Source organism: Engraulis encrasicolus, chromosome 14 (genome assembly GCF_034702125.1).
Source record: "Engraulis encrasicolus isolate BLACKSEA-1 chromosome 14, IST_EnEncr_1.0, whole genome shotgun sequence".
Classification (NCBI taxonomy): Eukaryota; Metazoa; Chordata; class Actinopteri; order Clupeiformes; family Engraulidae; genus Engraulis; species Engraulis encrasicolus.
The window spans coordinates 45,079,954-45,087,453 of record NC_085870.1 but is presented as its reverse complement, the minus strand read 5'-3'; the positions used below and the strand labels follow the sequence as shown (position 1 = coordinate 45,087,453).

The 7,500-nt window shown below is 45.1% G+C and overlaps 1 protein-coding gene across 2 annotated transcripts in view; it reads left to right on the top strand.

The window, feature by feature from the left end:
* LOC134462712 (arf-GAP with GTPase, ANK repeat and PH domain-containing protein 1-like) overlaps positions 1–7,500 on the top strand; it is a 69,389-nt gene that overhangs the window by 12,775 nt on the left and 49,114 nt on the right. The window lies entirely within an intron of this gene.

Sequence of the window (7,500 nt, the reverse complement as noted above, 5' to 3'; positions counted from 1 at the left end):
TTTTGTTAAAGACCAAAGTTTGGGGGAACCACATTCATTACCACCTACATTCTATTCTCCGCTCAACTGTCATTCGTCGGAATGCAGCGCGAAAAGATAGGCACGTCTTTTTACCCACCTGAATCTCATTCCCCGCTCAGCCATCACAACGCAGTCTCACCCCAAGTAGTCAATTTCTGACTACCTTGGACCAGACGGCCATTTTTGACGTCTTGGGTATTCCTTCCACGTCACATTTTGACTATGTGGCCTAACCCTAAACCTATCCCTAAACCTAACCTCAATGACGTTATGCTGCCACAAGGGGGCGCCTTTGAGGACATAGTCAAAATATGACGTGGAAGGAATACCCAAGACGTCAAAAATTGCGTCTTGGGGTGCCAAAAATTGAGTAGTCAAAAATTGACTACTTTTGGTGAGACTGTGTAGGCCATCATTCTGTGTAATTTTACTGCATTGAAAATTGGAATGCCCCTTAATTAACTACACAGTATTTATTCTCTGCTCACCTGTCTCCAGTCAGAAATTTGCTTCCTCTCTCGCACCCACCACCTCCCCGTTCACCTCCCTTCGTCGCTGTTCATTCGATTCGTCAGGCGTCCTGCCTCTCCAGTTCACTTTACACCATCGCTCTCTGACCATCATTGACCGCATAGAGTAGACTTTTCAATGCTTCAGCACCATGGCCAGCGAGCTTGTCCAACATGGCGCGTAATCCAACTATCTCAGCTTCTCGAGTGCAGTGGTCTGCACGGACTCCGTGCAACACTTTGATGATCGGTCCATCGTGTGGACAGCTGCTCTCCTGCGAGAGCCGTACGATCACAAGAAGTCCGTTCTCCAGCGAGAACGAAGATACATGATTAATCCAAATTTCAGATATTGAACTAATGAAGGGTATTTTAGGGTGGGGATAATGTTTGAATATTTGATCAATTTTGAATAATTTAAGGTATTGGAATGTTATGTGTTGAAATGTAAGGTATTTTGAGGGAATTGTGTTTTTCAGAAATGGTAGGGGGGGGGGGGGGCATGAAGCCTTTGTAGCACCCCTGTGCCACACCTTCTCTGTGACCTGTATTACGACACAGTGACACTCTCATTATAGGCAAGGCAAGGCGAGGCCATTTGTATTTGTATCACACATTTCATACTCAGAGGCAGTTCAGTGAGCTTCATGAAAATAAAAGCCACCAGCCTGGTGCAGGTGCAGTATCTAATATGTCCAGCTGCACCCCTGTGTAGCTTCTGGCTCCCCTTCACACCCCACAGTTGTAGTGGAACAGTGACACTGTCATCACCAAGACTGGTGCAGACCAGGGGTGGAACTTAACCCTATCCAGACTGGGGGGGGGCTAAAAGTGCCCGCACCAACTTTGATGACGTATAACTCCTTAATGACTTAAGCTATGACTACGAAACTTGGTGACTTTTCCTAAAATTTAGTTGGCTACAGTTTAGTACCAAAAGATTCCGTTGATCATTTTTGCCGTTGCCATGGCAACGGTTTTCTGACAGGTATGTCTGACCGAAAATCACTGATCTAAGTCTCATTATTGTTCCTTTTTTAATTTTTTTTGTTATTTCCATTAGTATCAGACAGCTTTGTGAGCATTTAAGTGGTCTGAAGTATATAATCATTAAAATTTAAGTGCATTACCTAAATTTGATGGAAAATACATTATGGCGACTTTTAGGGCTTTATAATCAGACGTCATAATACCAGATAATGACACAAAAATTATGTCATTCATAGATGTCCATATGTAGATCATCTCCCTAAAGTTTGGTGGTCATACCGTATTCCGTTCATGAGTTATGAGGGGGGGGTCAAAAGAGCCCCCCCCAGGCCCAGGAATGCCAAAAAAGCCCAGTCTGAATAGGGTTAAAAAAGTTCCCCACCAGTCACGGTGGCAGGATGATTCTAAAATATACCAGTCACTCACAATTTTTACCAGTCATCATTTTTAGCGGTTCATATTCAACTGTTCCATTGTACATTGTAATGGCAAGTAAGATCATTTTCTGATCAATACTTTTGCTTCAGAGGTTGTAAATTCAGTTATTTTGATGCCAATAACTCTTTTCATTACCAATTTGCTTAACCTTTTGATGTTAGATGCGTATAATTCAGCTTTAACCCCGGCGCCTGTAGAAAACTTTCACCTGTCAGGGTGACTGGTGGGTTGACATATTTCACCTGCCAAAGGCCAAATTCACCCGTCATTGGCAGGTGGACGGGTGCTTACTTCCATCCCTGGTGCAGACGCAATATTAAGATTGGTTGGGGGAGGGAGGATAATCACAAGCGTTTTTTTGGGGTATATGTATAATTTGGGTAGGGGGGTTGTTTTTCAGAAATAGGGGATGGGGAGTTGGGGGGGTAACTGTATGTACATGCACCCTGTCGCACCCCTCACTACCTCTCCTCACACCACACTGTTGTTGCGCCACTGTGACACTCTCGTCACCTAGCCTGCCTGCAACACCGCCTGCAGTGCACTAAACACAATGAACTCAATGACTGGCCGACTGCCGCACGGCACAGCACAGCACAAACCCAGACAACTCACGGAAAATGAATGTGTCAGGGAGATGATTGCCTGCAAGATGCTTCTTAGAAGAAGTGTTTGATGGGAAATGATGTAGAATTCACCCTAAAGGAAATGGTGTGGGAGGCTGTTTTTTTTTCCTTCCCTGGCAGTGGAGATTCAGTGAGATCTAATGCATGTGACTTATCAGTTGTGATTGTGAGTGATATTATTTTGGACTGATAACAGAGGTAACAGAGAGTTCATTGCTATTCTGCGTAAAGAAACTGAGACAGGGGACGACTACTCACATAATCACATTTCTTTGTCTATAGCATTATGCTATCCTTGCACTGGAGTTGCCTGGGTTGGGGAAATAATATTCTCTGATTTTGTTACTGTACATTGTAAAGCAATCAGAGCCAGATCTTGAAAAGTGTGTAAGGGATAATATGCTGCAAAAGCTCCATATTACACAGTCCATCCTGGCAGAGAGATCAAGAAAATCAGAGGCTGCTGCAGCAGGAATTGTGGAATCGCTCTGACAATGTTAATTTTATGTCCTACTGACAAGCAAACCACAAATGTATTAAATGGCTTTCTAGCAAAAACAACTATTGATCCGAAATTCTAATCATATTTTGTAAATGGTTCAAAATGTAGTGTTGTGCCAACATCCTCTGTTCTTTAGCTATTCCCTTTAGCAGTGGTCTGTTGTTCGGAAATGTCAGAAATATATAAAGTTCGGCTAGCCCCTTTTCTTCAAGGGAACAGCATGCAACATTTAAGCAAGCCGTATTACAAGTGGTAGTCGTTTCATGCATAATGGGTCCGCCAACAGTCACATTTACTATGTGCTGAAAAAGTTTAACTACATCATAACAGCATTGCTATGACATTACCAAAAGCAATTCTTGTAACTTGTAAGTAACAGATATGGTCATCACTATTTTGGTAACAATACGGTTATGACAGACACTCTGAATGAAATGGTTAAGGTGTTTGTCTGCTCCCCTCTCAGAAAGAATGGGGCTTTCGACTCTTGTGACAAAGTCAGTACTGTTTTATAAGCTGAGCTGTAGTATATGGGTTAGACAGAGGTAAAGAGAGGTAAACTACTTCTTAAAACCACACCACAAATTCCATATTCAATTGCCCTGGAGGTCGAGATGCAGAATTGTATTTTTCATTTCATTTTTTTTCCATTTCATGTGATAAATAGATGAGTGACTGTAACATGATGTTATGGTCCATGAAGGTGAAATGAAGGATTGTGTAAAAAAAAGCTATTTTGAGATGAAAATATTTGCTTCCTCGGAGTGTACAATTTTTTCATCTCATGCTTTTACACATCACTCAGATGTCACCATTTCAAAATGACAATGTACAGTGTGTACTCAGTAGCTTTTCATACAATCGGTATTGTTTAAAGGTGCACTGTGTAATATTGTTAGTAGTTTATTTCCAGAATTCATGCTGCCCATTCAGAAATGTTACCTTTTCCATGAATACTTACCACCACTATCAAATTGTAAGTATTCATTATGACTGGGAAAATTGCACTTTTCATACATGAATAGAGGGATCTTCTCCATGGTCCGCCACTTTTGAATTTCAAGAAATAGACATTTTTAGCCGCAAACCTTACTATAATTTCGTCATACTCTTAAATATTCGTTAATTATTTTGTAAATATTCATGAAAAGATTAAATTTGGCAATCGACTGCACAGTTTCAATGAGACGCACAGTTGCTATACTCTGGCCACATCCTACACAGTGCACCTCAAACAGCTGATGCTACTCAACAGGTCCACTGTGATAGATGTGTGATTTACCCCGTCATGTTTTACCAATGCTGCAGCCATGTTTGTACTGCACCGTAGGCCTCTAATGTCATACAACAGTGCTGCTCTGAGTGACTTAGCAATGCTGCCGCCGTAGTCTCCCTCTAACCCTGAGGTTAATCTACCCGTCTTGATGCGTTAGGCTGCTCTCATGCGTGACCGCAGCTTTACAGGGCTGATGCTCTCTCCAGGGGCCCTCTTTTAAAAGATGGCCCCTGAGGGCCCGAGTGTTATTATGCTGAAGTAATGGCATGCCGGCTGTCTGCCCGGCTGCTCCCTCCTCTTCTCCCTCCTCAGTGGGCACCAGCCTCTCTGAATGAGATCCATCCATTCTCCCTGTTTTTTTTTCGCAGTACATAAACACACTCACACACGTGCACACACGCATGCATGCAGGCGCGCACATGCGCGCACACACACGCACGCAAGCACACACACACGCGCGCGCGCGCACACACACACACACACACACACACACACACACACACACACACACACACACACACACACACACACACACACACACACACACACACACACACACACACACACACACACACACGTATGTATCACAACATATACTGTCTCAGACACATAAAACCACACATGAACACACACATAAATGCATGCATACTAATCACACATTTTCACACACAGAGCCAGCAAAGGCTCATCAGCAGTTTGCACACCACACAGGCAGGCAGACATAGCCCTCATGCACCTGCTGGGCTCTACCCCCCACCACCCCCTCATCTATTATGGAGGAGGAGAGCACAGAAGGAAGGGATAGAGCGAGGGATGGAGAGAGAGAGAGAGAGAGAGAGAAGGAGAGAGGGATGGAGAGAGAGACAGAGAAAGAAGGAGAGAGAGATGGAGAGAGGGATTGAGAGAGAGAGAGAGAGAGAGAGAGAGAGAGAGAAAGAAGGTGAGAGAGAGGGGGAGAAGGAACGAGAGATGGAAAGAGGGATTGAGAGAGAGAGAGGAAGAAGGAGAGAGAGATGGAGAGAGAGAGAGGAAGAGAGAGAGAAGGAGAGAGGGATGAGAAAGAAGGAGAGAGGAATGTAGAGAGAGAGAGAGCGAGAGGGAGAGAGGAATGGAGAGAGAGAGAGAGAGAGAGAGAGAGAGAGAGAGAGAGAGAGAGAGAGAGAGAGAGAGAGAGAGAGAGAGAGAGAGAGACAACTGTTCCATGCGATCCATCACCGCAGTCTCCTCGCTCGTGTTGGCGTGCCGCCGAAGCGCTAACGTGGTGCATTTGTCTCCTCCGCTCCCTTGTTATATCGCCCCCCATATTTCCTTTCATCCGCCATGAAGTAGAAGAAGCGTGAGACGCTGATGACAGCACCGTGATGAGAGAGTGACAGCCAAGAGCGCTCATTGCCTCCTCCTGTCCTGATGACAAGCACACAAACCCCTTCTGTCTATCTCTAAAGGTTAGCGTCGTCTTAGCATGTACTCTTAGGCAATGGATGCAGAATACTGTCGCTACACCTTCTACTACACACACATAAACCAAATCACAGGCATGTTAACGACACCCCATAAACATGGATGTTGCTGGAGTTCGCATTTTCTCAGACAATGATGGAAGCCTAGTTTTAGCATCCATAGGCTACCCTACAGTGCCTGCTATTCACACGCAGGGATGCCGACAGGGGAGGACAAAAGGGTCAGTTGTCCTGGGCCCAAGGAGAAAGGGGGCCTAGAATTGGTTCCGATTACTTTGTCCCGGGCCCAGCAAAAGCTGTCATCGGCCCTGTTCACACGGCTAACTAGAAGAAGGCTATGCTGGCTACGGCTTTTAACGTGATCATAGAGACTGGCTGTCTGGTAAAGATATAAATAGTTAGCTGTGGTGTTCTGTTAGATGCTGTAATAGGCTCGTATGTAGCCCGGTATATACACAAGAGGTTATGCGAGAGGCGATGAGAAACCATAAACACACACACACACACACACACACACACACACACACACACACACACACACACACACACACACACACACACACACACACACACACACACACACACACACACACACACACACACACACACACACACACACACACACACACAAAGCTACTAACAACAAATACTTTTGTGCTGCTGTTTCATTGTGTCTGACTGTGTCTGGCCAAGAACTGTTCTTCATACTTTAGTCGTTATGCTTCCCTCCGTATTTCCCCCCATTTAAAGGACACGTGTGGAACTGTTTTGAGAGCAGCTTCACAGAAAATATTTTTTTGTACACACACACACACATACGCACACACGCGCACACACACACACACACACACACACACACACACACACACACACACACACACACACACACACACACACACACACACACACACACACACACACACACACACACACACACACACACACACACACACACACACACACACACACACACACAGAGAGAGAGAGAGAGATGAGGCTATGTAGGCTACAGTATGTACATAAACATACACATTCTCACATGCAGATTGACTGACCTAGAAAAGCACACATGCACACATTAACATATGCACGCACGCACGCACACACACACAGAGTGAGAGAGAGAGAGAGCACCCATTAATACATGAAACACACACACACACACACACACACACACACACACACACACACACACACACACACACACACACACACACACACACACACACACACACACACACACACACACACACACACACAGTCATGGAGAGTGAGATAGACTACTGTATAATAGCACACACCTACAGGTATTGCACAGAGTTGTTAATGAATTGGAACCTGAGCTATTCTGCCCCCATGGTGCCTGCTGCAATTAATTTGCACTCCTCCCTCTCTCCCTCTCTGCCTCCACTCTGCTCTCCTCTCCTCCTATCTGCCCCTCCTTCGTTCTCTCACTCCATCCATCCTGCTGTCCAGCTAGCCAGCCTCCTCTCTCTCTCTCTCTCCTGCGGTGCCCTGGGCCATCTGTCTGGACGTGTGTGTGTGTGTGTGTGTGTGTGTGTGTGTGTGTGTGTGTGTGTGTGTGTGTGTGTGTGTGTGTGTGTGTGTGTGTGTGTGTGTGTGTGTGTGTGTGTGTGTGTGTGTGTGTGTGTGTGTGTGTTTGTTTGCGTGCATATAT